At 35.2% G+C, this 15433-nt stretch overlaps 1 long non-coding RNA gene across 1 annotated transcript; it reads right to left on the bottom strand.

The window, feature by feature from the left end:
* Positions 1-253: 253 nt before the first annotated feature.
* Positions 254-1968, bottom strand: LOC134249997 (uncharacterized). Its single transcript, XR_009988411.1, has 2 exons — positions 626-1968; positions 254-360 (listed from the first exon to the last, which is right to left on the bottom strand). It is a non-coding gene; the product is annotated as an uncharacterized LOC134249997 (long non-coding RNA).
* Between the last annotated feature and the right edge of the window lie 13465 nt (positions 1969-15433).

Below are 15433 nucleotides of genomic sequence, written 5' to 3'. Positions count from 1 at the left end.
ATTTAAGCCTAATTTCTTGGACCACCATTTTGTAGATCAATCAGGCCTATGAATGTTTTGAGTCTCAGTCTATAATTAATGTATGTTATATGGTTGGATCCAAACTCAAAGCAAAGTTAGACAAAAATTGCATTACAAAAAAGACATATTAATTTATTATAATGTGCTTTAATTAGTTGTTATTTTACAAATAGACAGTAACATTTACAGACAGATTTCTGACTCAGTGATTGTCTCCATTTTTTGTCACTCACCAGTTATGAAGTAGATCGATCCTATATATAGTCTTCCTTCTTCATATTCTGTTATTTTCTTTAAAAGTTGACAAAGATCAGTGACTGTACTGTTTATTGGACACACCTTGTGAGAGGGTGAAAATCTACAAATTACAAAAGCATAATAAGAATTTTACAAAATATCAAAATCATAAGAAATCATACAAAATTAAATGCGTAACTTTAACATGTGAGCTGAACAGGCCTATGCCTATCGCATGCTGGAAATGCGCGGTTTTACAAAACATTGTAGTTGCAGAATTTAAACATGATAAAATATATTGCATAATACTGTTAGATACAGATGATCAAGTTAGATATAAATTCAAGTAAAACAATATAAAACTTACTCCTTAGGGAGGCCAACATCACCAAACTTCACAGCCAAAACGCCAGGCAAACCGCATGGCTACCATAATTAGTATAAACAGAATATTGAACCCGATCGAAATAAAATTATGCAATTCGAAAACGGCACAGTGACTATGCAAATAATAGATCACAAATACTGATTCTTCCACACTACAAATTCCCACTTCCAACGTCTCGCGCGTTTTCAAGTTTGCGCCTATTCAAAAATGTACGGTAGAGCTAAGAAATACCTTAGTTTCGAATTTCCAAGATTTCTGTTTAAAAAAAAAATTACAAACACTATCTGAATAACTTTTCACTGAAAATACAATATTTTATATCAAAATAAGTTTTATCAATGAAGAATTCGATTTTTTTAGGTCATAAATTATACATGTATTGACTTTTAGTTTCGTATAGCAAGTATGGCGGCCCCCTATGACATGATAATAACAATCTCTCGCCCTCAGACAGAATATTCTGAGCTGTGAAGACGCATAGGCGAATTAAAACTACAAAATACGAATGTGAATCATAGATACTTTACAACCATGCAGTCTGTGCTCTATCATTTACACACGAAGCAAGGGAAACTTTTGACATTTTAACTGCACCAAAATTGAAATGTATGTAGCGTTTCGATCCAGGAATAATACGGTACAGTACAGACAAGTGATATCATTTTTAAGTCGTTAATAAATATATAAAACGTTTTTTTACAAAGCTCACAAAGTTCATTTTCCAGAATGTTTCATTTTCCAACAACTTGTTTAAAGTTTGATGTTAGAGAAAATTCGGTCGAACAAAGTTGTGTGATGAAAAACGACATTAATTAAAGCACATTATGATGAATATAACTGTTTAATTTAAATTATGAAGAAACACAAGTAATGAATTTGAAAAAAAAATGCTGTCAATTGTGATGCAGTGTTTGTTTAATTAAAATCAAATAAAAACACTAAATGTTTAGAGATTTCATGATTTATTTTTTCAGGTGGTGAAAGAATTATTATTAAACATATATTATACCAGGGGCTTGTTCAACAATTGCATCTGCATGCAAAAGTTGCATTATGAGAGTATTGAGGGTTTTCTGTCAATCATTTTTGTCAATTATTTTAGTCTTCATGAAAATTCATGAACATTCATAATACCTTGAACTCTACATTTTTTCTGTCTTTAAAATGAAAATAACCAATATTCATATATATTCATCATTTGTTCATGAACTACATTTTATGAATATATTCATGAATAAAGTTCATGAACCATCTTTATGAACCAGTCATGAACCAGTCATGAACACATCATGAATGTTCATGAACAATTCATAAAAGTTCCTGAAATCATGAATTTCACCTCGCAGGGGAAGTACCCTTGCCCCCCATACCCCTGAGCCAGGGCACTGAAATTAATCATTTTGGAAGAGGCACGTTTCTTCATCATATATACTCAACAAAAAGAGAAACGCATAATCAGATTAAACATAATAATCTGTGTTTTCAGTTTAATCCTTATTTTTAGCTCTACTGGTCAGAGACCAGAAGAGCTTATGCGATAGTAATGCGTCCGGCGTCCGTCCGTCTGTCTGTCTGTCTGTCTGTAAACAATTTTTCAAAATGCTACTCCTCCTACAGTTTTGATCTGATTTCAATATTACTTGGCATATAAGTAGACTACACTAAGATACATAATTCTGTGTATCGGTTTTTGATTTCGACGAACGGTGTTGGCGTTGTTACTAAAAATAGAAATTTCTGTGAAATTCTTTCAAAATGCTACTCCTCCTACAGTTTAGGTCTGATTTCAATATAACTTGGCACACAAGTAAACTACACTAAGATACATAATTCTGTGTATCGGTTTTTGATTTCGACGAACGGTGTTGGCGTTGTTACTAAAAATAGAAATTTCTATGAAATTCTTTCAAAATGCTACTCCTCCTACAGTGTTGGTTTGATTTCAATATAACTTGGCACACAAGTAGACTACACTAAGTTACATAATTCTGTGTATCGGTTTTTGATTTCGACGAACGGTGTTGGCGTTGTTACTAAAAATAGAAATTTCTGTAAAATTCTTTCAAAATGCTACTCCTCCTACAGTTTTGGTCTGAATGCAATATAACTTGGCACACAAGTAAACTACACTAAGATACATAATTCTGTGTATCGGTTTTTGATTTCGACGAACGATGTTGGTGTTGTTACTAAAAATAGAAATTTCTGTGAAATTCTTTCAAAATGCTACTCCTCCTACAGTTTTGGTCTGATTTCAATATAACTTGGCATACAAGTAGACTACACTAAGGTACATAATTCTTTTTATCCGTTTTTGACTTCAATGAACATTTTTACCTTGGTTAATAAAGATAGCAATTTCTGTTACTCTCAAAATGCTACTTCAAATACAGTTTTAGTCTGATTATAATATAATGTGGCATGCAAGTAGACTACACTAAGAACATAAAGAAACTAATTCAAGGATCATTATTCTCTTTTTTGCTAGCGTAAGTTTCAATTCCCAACTGCTTAAGTACTTTCCTCTTCCTTTGCTATAAGTACAAACCAGGAGACTTCTGGTTAATTTCGATGAACGGTGTTGCCTTGGTTACTAAAAATAGAAATTTCTGTGAAATTCTTTCAAAATGCTACTCCTTCTACAGTTTTAGTCTGATTTCAATATAAATTGGCACACAAGTAGACTACAATAAGATACATAAGTCTGTTTAACAGTTTTTGATTTCGATGAACGGTGTTCCTTGGTTACTAAAAATAGAAATTTCTTTGAAATTCTTTCAAAATGCTACTCCTTCTACAGTTTTAGTCTGATTTCAATATAACTTGGCACACAAGTAGACTACAATAAGATACATAATTCTGTGTATCGGTTTTTGATTTCGATGAACGGTGTTGCCATGGTTACTAAAAATAGAAATTTCTGTGAAATTCTTTCAAAATGCTACTCCAAATACAATTTTAGTCTGATTATAATATAAATGTGGAATGCAAGTAGACTGCACTAAGAACATAAAGAGACTTAAGGTAGATCGCGGGTTTGCTGACGTCACAATAGGATTCGACGTAAAAGATTACTACGTTTACAGTATCAAACTACAAACAAGCAAAAACTATTTCCATCAGTATGCGTTATAAAATAAAACAAACATAAAAGTTCTTTTGTCTGTAAAAATATTTATTTATGTGTAATAAGAAATTAAGGATTAATCAATAATTTTGTTCTCATATATATTTGAAGATTTGTTTTAACTTTTCAGCACTGCTTGAGTTTATCAAGAAAACAAATAACATGACTCTGTATTTCGATCATTGAAAAAAAGTGTGACAATTTCTAATAGGTAAATTATGACAATGTTTACATAAACATTTATTATCAATCAATTAAAAATTGAAAATACGGATAAAACATGTTTTATTTTCAGTGAATTGTTAATTACATTGTGATTTTGAGACGTATGAAAATAGTGACGTCGCACTAACGTTATATAATGTCTTAATGAAATTATATACGTTTGTTACCAATTTGTAAAACTTTAAAGTTTTTTTGCGAGAAAATGAGCGAGAACACATATTAATTTTTTTTAATAGATCGATTCTAAATTTATCTCGCATTCATTTTGTTGAGTAATATTAAATTCGTCTGTGCCGTTTTCATATTATGAGCATGGTTTTGAAATGCGTTTACTGACGAGAAAGGCGCATTTACTATATATATTTCATTGTAATAGCGTAACCTGTTCTCATCAACATTAGTGCCTTTGAAATACAATAACAATATAACCTCGCAGACGAATCTCAAACAAATTTCAGAAAGTAAAATTTGAAACGAGAGGATTATGCTGACAGATTTTCAGAGTATGTTTTCAGGCAGACAGTAAACCCGCGATCTACCTTAATCAAGGATCATTATTCTATTTATTGCTGTTGAAAAGTTTCAATTTTCAACTGCTTAAGTACTTTTCTCTTCCTTTGCTATAAGTACAAACCAGTAGAGCTTCAGTCTCGACAGAGACTTCTGGTTTAAAAGTGATTTTAGAGGGTTTTAATAGAAATTAAACATATCCTGTGTTGTGAGTAGAAAAGTGCAGTTTTTGTCATTGTCGACCCCTCCAAATTCAAGGGGCATAACGCCTTAACCAATCCATATATCCTTGTGACGTCTAAGTGCTGGTGATTTTCCAATGTACGGATATCATGCACGAATACCACCTCCTTTCAGTCTCTTGGGAACAATTTATGCACATTTACGCTGATTTTTTCATTCAGCGATTGTAGCAACAGTTTTTACAGCAAGTTATGAATCGCTTGAGGTGCTGAAAGGGGGGGGGGTCTGACGGTCCTGCCTGGAAGTGGTTACCTGCAGACGGTCAATTCTTGGTCTTCCGACATTAGTTTAATAGTTGCAAAGCCCATTGATGTATTCCAAATGCAGTTGCAACTTTCTGTTGCGTAGCTCTATTTAGTATCATCGTTAGCCTGGTTGTGTTCATCTTTGTTTCGGCGTGGCATTGTAGCATCAATACTTCAATACTTCAATCAAATCTTAAATATGGGTTTAATAGGAGTGTTAATTGTTTCTCTAAATCCAAAATATCAACGAATATAGACATCCGATTTAGAAGAAATTTTGAAAAACATTACTTTTATAAACATGTTCAATCAAGGGAGATAATTTTACACTTGGGTTTTAAATCCCCATGTTGTGCTTCAAAAGGGTCACAGGTATCCAAAGATATACAAGATAGTTGTTCCATGCATAATTTGAAAATTTCTTTTACGAGTAAAACAATATGCGTTTCTTTTTTTGTTGAGTATATATGTACTTTAATCATTGGCACAATACCCAGGAGCAGAGAAGAAGATTTTTAAAGAATTCATGCAATATAAAATCATTAGGGCCCCACCCTAACACTCAGAACCCCTGATCCACGGGCCCTGAAATTCACAAATTGGAAGAAGAATCCTTCCTCGTCATAACTATGTATATAGTTTATTGGTTTAATACCCAGGAGCAGCGAAGAAGACTTTTAAAGAATTTATGCATTTTCACTATATAATCATTAGAGCCCCGCCTTAACACCAAAACCCTGACCCTGGGGCCATAAAATTCACAATTTTGGAAGAGACACTCTTGTTCAACATAATCATGTACTTGGTAAGCTACATTGATACCAAGAAGCAGAGAAGAAGATTTTTAAAGAATAAATGTATTTTCACTACATTAATAATAGAGCTCCGCCCTAACACCAGAACCCCCAAGCCAGGGGCCATGAAATTCATAGTTTTGAAAGAGACATTCTTGCTCATCATAACTTTGTACTTGGTTAGTTTATTTATGACCCAGGAACAGAGAAGAAGATTTTCAAAGAATTTATGCATTTTTTTTTCTTTATAATCAATAGAGCCCCGCCCTAACACCAGAACCCCTAACCCTGGGGCCATAAAATTCACAATTTTGGAAGAGGCACTCTTGGTCATCATAACTTTGTACTTAGTTAGTTTGTTTAATAACCATGAGCAGAATATTTTCAAAGAAATAATGCATTTTCACTATATAATCTACATAGCCCCTCCCTAGCACTAGAACCCCTGACCCTGGGGCCATGAATTTCACAAGTTTGGTAGAGGACTCAATACTGATTACAAATATGCCAACAGTTTGACTGCTTGATGTTCTGGAGTAAAGAAGATGATTTTTAAAGATTGCATTTAGTGGTTTTGGTCCCACCTCTCAGGCCCCAGGGGAGCAGGAACCCTTAATTTCACAATTTTTAGGTCACCTGAGTAAACTCAGGTGACCTATTGCTATCTGTTTTCGTCCGTCGTCGTGCGTTAACATTTGAACATTTTCAGCTTCTCTGCAACCACTGAACCAATTTCAACCAAATTTGGCACAACTCATTGATGGGTGAAGGAACAAAAATTGTGAATTTCATGATCCCTGCCCCCCTGGGGCCTGAGGAGTGGGGCCAAAACCACTAAAATTAATGCAATCTTTAAAAATCTTCTTCTTTACTCCTGGACATCAAGCAGTCAAACTGTTTGCATGATTGTAATCAGCAATGAGTCCTCTACCAAAATTGTGAAATTCATGGCCCTGGGATTAGGGGTTTTAGTGCTAGGGCGGGGCTAAATAAGTAGGTAGTGAAAATGCATTATTTCTTTGAAAATCTTCTTAATCTCTGCTCCTGGGAATTAAATAAACTAACTAGGTACATAGTTATGATGAGCAAGAGTGCCTCTACCAAAAGTGAATTTTATGGCCCCAGGGTCAGGGGTTCTGGTATTAGGGCGGGGCTCTATTGATTATACAGTGAAAATACATGAATTCTTTGAAAATATTCTTCTCTGCTCCTAGGTATTAAATAAACTAAGTACATAGTTATGATGAGCAAGAGTGCCTCTGCCAAAATTGTGAATTTTATGGCCCAGGGTCAGGGGTTCTGGTGTTAGGGTGGGGCTCTATAGATTATACATGTATACTGAAAATACATGAATTCTTTGAATATCTTCTTCTCTGCTCCTGGGTATTAAATAAACTAACTAAGTGCATATTTTTAATAAGCAAGAGTGCCTCTACCAATATTGTGAATTTTATCGCCCCAGGGTCAGGGGTTCTAGTGTTAGGGCGAGGCTCTTTTGATTATATAGTAAAAATACATGAATTCTTTAAAATCTTCTTCTCTTCTCCTGGGTATTAAATAAACTAACTAAGTGCATGGCTATGATGAGCAAGAGTGACTTTGCCAAAATTGTGAATTTTATAGCCCCAGGATCAGGGGTTCTGGTGCTAGGGCGGGGCTCTATAGATTATATAGTGTAAATACATGAATTCTTTGAAAATCTTCTTCTCTGCTCCTGGGTATTAAATAAACTAACTAAGTGCATGGTTATGATGAGCAAGAGTGCCTCTACCAAAATTGTGAATTTTATGGCCCCAGGGTCAGGGGTTCTGGTGTTAGGGCGGGGCTCTATAGATTGTATAGTGAAAATACATGAATTCTTTGAAAATCTTCTTCTCTGCTCCTGGGTATTAAATAAACTAACTAAGTGCATAGTTATGATGAGCAAGAGTGCCTCTATCAAAATTGTGAATTTTATGGCTCCAGGGTCAGGGGTTCTGGTGTTAGGGCGGGGCTCTATAGATTATATAGTAAAAATACATGAATTCTTTGAAAATCTTCTCTGCTCCTAGTAATAAATCAAACTAGCTAAGTACATAGTTATGATGAGCAAGAATGCTTCTTCAAAAATTGTGAATTTTGTAGCCCCAGGGTCAGGGGTTCTGGTGTTAGGGCGGGACTCTATTGATTATATAGTGAAAATACATTAAATCTTTGAAAATTTTCTTCTCTGCTCCAGGGCATTAAGCAGATGAACTATTTATATACTACCAGTAGTTATGATGGACAAGGGCCCTAATCTTCCAGAATTGTGAATTTTTAAGACCCCAGGGTCAGGGGTACCATAGGGGGGGGGGCTCTACTTATACTGAAAATGAATGAATGCTCCTTGGTATTAATCAAATATCAAGGCCTAAGTGTCAGGGGTTCATGTGTGGTAGGGGCACTACTGATTATTGCTGAATATTACTGATTAGTTGAAATGCATTTTTTGTTCCCCTACCCTGTGTATGGGTATTAAGTAAATAAACTAAGCAACTGCTAAGTGTATTGTTATGATGACCAATGGTGCCTCTTTCAAAATTGTGAATGCCATAGCATCTGGCTTAAAACATGAATCAAATTCAATCACTGGAAAGTTGTTGCATAATGCTCAGGTGACCTATAAGGCCCATGGGCATCTTGTTGTTCCCCTCCACCCATAAATGCTATAAGCCAAAATTGGTTGAAATTGGCTCAGTGGTTCTGGAGAAGAAGCTGAAAATGTACAAAAGTTTACGACCGATTGACGAAGAACGACGGACGAAAACAGATAGCAGTAGGTCACCTGAGTTTACTCAGGTGACCTTAAAAACAAAATGTGCAAATCCTTTCCGAATATGTCCGATCTCGCTATTTGTTGTAAGTTATAGAAAGTCAGGTAGCATCGATCCGGATGTCTACAAGAAAATCGAGGCGATTGTTTATCATGAATGGACAAGGAAATAAAATGTGAAGAAAATGGTAAGACAATGAGTTTGTCAATATATCTTAGTAAGTTATGCTAATGGTTTATAAATAAATGTCGATTAATCACACCCTATTACCGGCAACTAGGACGACAGATGCAACTGTGACAACAGACACGAAAGTTGTAGATCGCATTACAGGTAGGTGATTTGTAACTAAATTTGTGGCAATTTAAAACATCCATTTACTACAGTATTGTGGTTTCCTGATTTGGTCAAACCATAAACTTCTTCTTAGAATATAAAACCATGATTTACTCATTAAAATGGAAAAGGAAAAGAGGAAAGTTAAAAATTAACCGTCGTCCACCATTGTTCAAACTCAGCTTATTTCATTAAAACTGTCGTCAGTGTTTGCCATAAAAATCATCCATCTGTTGTACACGATAGCCAAAAAATGTTGACCCACCAAATTCAAACGTTTGCAGCACGCTTCTTAAACAAGTAAGACTATTCACATTTTGTACTTAGATCGTAAAAAGCCTTAATTTTTTTTATATACAAAAAGAAATCTGACATTGAAGTAACAGTTTTAATGAAATAAGCTGAGTTTGACCAATGTTCGGTGGACGACGGTTAATTTTTAACTTTCCTTTTTTCCTTTTCCATTTTAATGAGGAAATCATGGTTTTATATTCTAAGAAGAAGAAGTTTATGGTTTGACCAAATCAGGAAACCACAATACTCATTACTGTAGTAAATGGATGTTTTAAATTGCCACAAATTTAGTTACAAATCACCTACCTGTGATGCGATCTAAAACTTTCGTGTCTGTTGTCACAGTTGCATCTGTCGTCCTAGTTGCCGGTAATAGGGTGTGTTAATGGTCATGGTTATTTGTTTGGACATATTAAATGGTACAATTTAAATAATTTTTAAATAATTTACTTAAATGATTTTCTACATACAGTCTTTTATTTTTAAAACTTATTTGTACCCTTTAGGCTTGTATGTACATTTGGGATGAAAACTAAGCTTTTTTCAATATTTAAAATGCTGACAAATTTGTAGTTAAATGTGCACATCCAATATCTTATCCGTGATGCAAGTATAATAAGCAATGACATAGCACAAAACATATTAAACTAGAGGTACTGTGAGGAAAGAGCTCACTAAATGATACCCCCGCCTCCCATATGAGTAAAATGGCAAAGTCGCATGTTTTGCTGTGGCCGGGAAACCCAAAATATGTGTCGGATCAAAAAGTAAAATAGGAAGTGCATAATGGCAATATGTAATAAAGATTCTTTGAAAGTTTCATCAAATTTCACCCAGTGGTATAAGAGGAGTTGCGGATAAGAGATGAGTACCCCAAAGCGTAACAGACAGACGGACGGACTGACGTACAGACAGCTGGACAGACTGACGGACATACCGATTACAGAATACCCTCCCACTTTTCACGCGGGGATTATAAAAAATCCTAAAATATTAGGAAATATATTTTTTATAACTATCTATTTCTGTTCCTACACTTTGAAGTTTTTCGTCATGCAATATTCCTTTGTAATAAATTGTCAAAAGAATCTGAAAGATAGTTTTTGGGATAGTTCATCTTCGCTAGCCAAGGATTTTTGGTACGCTTCCCTTGGCATACCGTGAAGTCAAAAGACGGGATTATTTTTGTCACGTGATCTCGAATCTAACAGGTACGCACGGATTGCGTCATCGACAGAAATAAAGACGCGTGTTTAAAAAAAATTAAATCAAAAGTTTTTTCAAGAATAATTAAGAAGCAATAATTGAGTTTTGTTTATTTATTATTTATAATACAAATCTGAAGCTTCAATATAGATTCTAAATCACATATTTGGAAGATATGACACCATACATGTAGCTAGTAATAGAATTGCATGTCATCGTTGTTTACTTGCGTTTTTCATTTCCGAGATTGAAGAGTCAAGAAGTGTCCCGAATCCCAATCAGAACTCGAGAAAAAAAACCCCAAAACCCAAGTTCTATCAACACCGTATGCCAAGGGTGCATGAGGAGAGTAGCGTACATGTAGTTCTGTTGGCAGTAATAAAAACCAGAAGTCTCTGTCGAGACTGAAGCTCTACTGGTTTGTACTTATAGCAAAGGAAGAGAAAAGTACTTAAGCAGTTGGAAATTGAAACTTTTCAACAGCAATAAATAGAATAATGATCCTTGATTAGGTCTCTTTATGTTCTTAGTGCAGTCTACTTGCATGCCACATTTATATTATAATCAGACTAAAATTGTATTTTGAGTAGCATTTTGAAAAGAATTTCACAGAAATTTGTATTTTTAGTAACCATGGCAACACCGTTCATCGAAATCAAAAACCGATATAAAGAATTATGTATCTTATTGTAGTCTACTTGTGTGCCAAGTTATATTGAAATCAGAATAAAACTGTAGAAGGAGTAGCATTTTGAAAGAATTTCACAGAAATTTCTATTTTTAGTAAACACGGCAACACCGTTCATCGAAATCAAAAACCGATAAAAAGAATTATGTATCTTATTGTAGTCAACTTGTGTGCCACGTTATATTGAAATCAGACTAAAACTAGAAGGAGTAGCATTTTGAAAGAATTTCACAGAAATTTCTATTTTTAGTAACCACGGCAACACCGTTCATCGAAATCAAAAACCGATACACAGAATTATGTATCTTAGTGTAGTCTACTTGTGTGCCAAGTTATATTGAAATCAGACTAAAACTGTAGGAGGAGTAGCATTTAGAAAGAATTTGACAGAAATTTCTATTTTTAGTAACCACAGAACACCGTTCATCGAAATCAAAAACTGATATACAGAATTATGTATCTTATTGTAGTCTACTTGTGTGCCAAGTTATATTGAAATCAGACTAAAACTGTAGAAGGAGTAGCATTTTGAAAGAATTTCACAGAAATTTCTATTTTTAGTAACCACGGCAACATCGTTCATCGAAATCAAAAACCGATACACAGAATTATGTATCTTAGTGTAGTCTACTTGTGTGCCAAGTTATACTGAAATCAGACTAAAACTGTAGGAGGAGTAGCATATTGAAAGAATTTCACAGAAATTTCTATTTTTAGTAACCACGGCAACACCGTTCATCGAAATCAAAAACCGATACACAGAATTATGTGTCTTAGTGTAGTCTACTTGTGTGCCAAGTTATATTGAAATCAGACCAAAACTGTAGGAGGAGTAGCATTTTGAAAAATTGTTTACAGACAGACAGACGGACGGACGACGGACGCATTACTATTGCATAATTAATTTCCCCTGCGCTTGCGCGAGATTTCAGCTAGTTTATTGTATAATAATGCATTTTAAAGCTCAACACTCTTCTTAAAAGGAATGTGTCCACCATATTCAATTGGATTGTCGCTTTTTCTGTATAAGTACCCCTTTATCAAGTGGTTGTCTTGAAAACTGTTCGTTGTTATTAGTCGTCAGTATAGACGGATGTATGCTATAAAGCACACAGTAGCGACAAAAATAACCTTCATACTTCGTCTACATGTAAAACGGGAAAGTAAGACACAAAAGAAACTTACAAGTACAGTATACAAGCTAACTGCAATGTAGCCCTCTCTCTTTTTATACCCCCCGCTTTAAAAGCGGGAGGGTATATAGTAATCGGTATGTACGTCCGTCCGCCTGTCTGTTACGCTTTTAGGTACCCATCTCTTATCCGCAACTGCTCTCATACCAATGAATAAAATTTGATGAAACATTCACAGAATCTTTACTACATATTGCCAATGTACATTTTCTATTTAACTAGAGGTACTGTGAGCGATGAGCTCACTAAATGATACCCCCCGCCTCCATATAGTTATATTATAATGGCAAAGTCCATGTTTTGCTGTGGCCGGGAAACCCAAAATATGTGTTGGATCAAAAAGTAAAATAGGAGGTGCACAATGGCAATATGTAATAAAGATTCTGTGAAAGTTTCATCAAATTTAATTCAGTGGTATGAGAGGAGTTGCGGATAAGAGATTGGTACCCCAAAGCGTAACAGACGGACGGACGGACAGACGTACAGACGGACGGAATTAACGATTACTATATACCCTCCCGCTTTTCAAGCGGGGGGTATAAATAGCAGCAATAATGTAGCCCTCTCTCTTTTTATACCGCCCGCCTGAAAAGTTCGAGGGTTTATAGTAATCGGTACGTCCGTCCGTCTGTCTGTTACGCTTTTGGGTACTACCCAACTCTTATCCGCAACTGCTCTCATACCACTTAATGAAATTTGATGAAGCTTTCACAGAATCTTTATTATATATTGCCAGTGTGCACCTCCTATTTTCCTGTTTGATACGACAAATATTTTGGATTTCCCATAGCAAAACATGCACACTGCTATTATATTCATATATGGGAGGCGGGGGTATCATGCAGTGAGCTCATTGCTCACAGTACCTCTAGTTTTTGAGAGGGGGGTTCAGTTTCCTAGGATCTCCGTAATGGTGCAAGTGTGTGTGTGGGTGGGGGGTACAATTCCTTAGGAGCTCCGTAATTGTGCAAGTGTGGGAGTGACTCACTCCCGCACTGAATTCGGTTCACAATATCAGCAGATGGCTAACTTATTAACATTCCTTACCTGGACTCCAAAAATGTAGTTTTCAAAGACATAAATAGATCCAAAAATGTATAGAACAATCCATATACTCAGTATCGGTTATTTTTTTTTTAGATTAGATTTTAAATCAATCCGCCAAGTTTACTGACCTTGATAGATGAAATACATGGAGAAAACGAACAGTACTCAAGATCAAAAGTCCATAAAACAATACAAAATAGCATGCAGAGAAAACATGGACCTCCAAAACATCGAAGGTGAGATCAGGTGCCGTGGAGGAGTGAGCATCTCCTGCCGACCGGTCACATCCGCCGATTGCTTCTTTTCATGATCGGGAAAATCCGTCGTCAATTCAGTGTATAAAAATGGACTAATAATTAGTATAAACTAGAGGTACTGTGAGCAATGAGCTCACTAAATGATACCCCCCGCCTCCCATAATGTCGATGTGTTGCTTTATATTGTTTTACGGTAATGTGTAAAGAGGAATAACTCGTCCTATGAAATGTTACCCAGAAGCTTCTATTATGTGACGTCATAGGTAAACAAAAAATGGCAATGTCCATTTTTTGCTCTGAGAAAACTAAAATACGTGTCGAATAAAAAAGTAAAATAGGAGGTGCACAATGGCAATATGTAATAAAGATTCTGTGAAAGTTTCATTTAATTTCACCCAGTAGTATAAGAGGAGTTGCGGATAAGAGAAAAAGCGTAACAGACGGACGGACGGACGGACGTACAGACGGACGGACGGACAGACAGACGGACGGACGGAAATCCCGATCACTATATACCCTCCCGCTTTTCAAGCGGGGGGTATAAAAACGTAAGTCGCAAGGTCACAGACAAGTTAATGAAACAAGAATTTCAGCAATGTCTTATTTAAAGTCATCTTTTTGTAAGTTCTATGGTCGATACAATGTCAGAAAATACAATTTATCATTGAGTCAAATGCAGACTGACGTTTTTAATCAACTGAACCAGAATTTATAAATATTTAGAATTAATTACTGCCCATTTCGTTGCTCGTTTTGTCATATTTTTTTACGATTGAAAATGTTGAAAAATTGTTAAGTCGTACGAAAATTAGATCTTCAGAAAATTATCTCCCCTGCATTAAACAGCATTTCAACCAATGAAATAATTGAAAATTTTCTCATCATGCAATTTCTGCCAATCGCAAAATGAGAGGAAGACGGTAACAAGTTGGCTTTCCAGAAAGCCTGAAATGTCATCTCTTTGGTATCAATAATGTCAAAGAAATAAAACAGAAAGGGAGATATTTTAATGCAATGTACACCTGAAGTTCCCAAATGACTTATTCAGCAAACTCCACAGTAAAGTACGCAGTTTCTTTTGGCCGCAGTATATATATGGAAAGCATGGACGTCTGCGAGAGCACCCAAGGCGATTTTTGGTGAAATTTCATTCTAGCGGTCTTTGTGGTTCTGGGTGTTTACAATTTACTTAAATTCAAGTACTTTCCTTGAACTATATTTTCTTAACACAATACGGAATTTTCAACAATAATTATCATTCATTTAAAAGCAGCTAATCATTAACGAGGCTCGGGGTTGGCAGCCATTTTTAGACTATTTCAATCTCCTTTAAAAGGAGAGCTCCATATAAAGATATAGAAATTGATCAAATTTTAAAACTAAAATCTTTGAATTTTTTCTTTGTCAAATGATAGTTCACAGCTAAAGATACCGTATCTAAAAAAAATTGTTAAATCTGGTGGTTAATTTGGGATTAATTTGTTGACCCTCCAGCCTCCTTAAAGTTTGCCAGAAATTAATATAAAAAAATCCAATTACAGACTAAAAAATTAACATAAAATTAGCATTGACCACTCTTCATTCATTTTTTGCAGAATCTAATCGCAAGCTTTTCTTTTGTGCGAGAACCAGTTTTCCCTTCCCGTCAACAAATTTATAACCATCGTACTTCTTTTCTAAATTTTCCTTAGCTTTCAAATAGGCCTAAACCGAAAGTAGATCACACACTCCTAAGCTAGTTCTTCTAAAAGAAAACCAGTTTACAGGCTACTTGGAACTTAGTCTCGTTCAACCAGACGCTCGGCTGTCTCCGTAAACTCTGACTCT

This window comes from Saccostrea cucullata, unplaced genomic scaffold (genome assembly GCF_032062105.1).
Source record: "Saccostrea cucullata isolate Sc308-1 unplaced genomic scaffold, CSIRO_AGI_Scuc_v1 ctg505, whole genome shotgun sequence".
Taxonomy (NCBI): Eukaryota; Metazoa; Mollusca; class Bivalvia; order Ostreida; family Ostreidae; genus Saccostrea; species Saccostrea cuccullata.
Note: the sequence above shows the minus strand (reverse complement) of the source record. Positions and strands in the feature narration are given on the sequence as shown.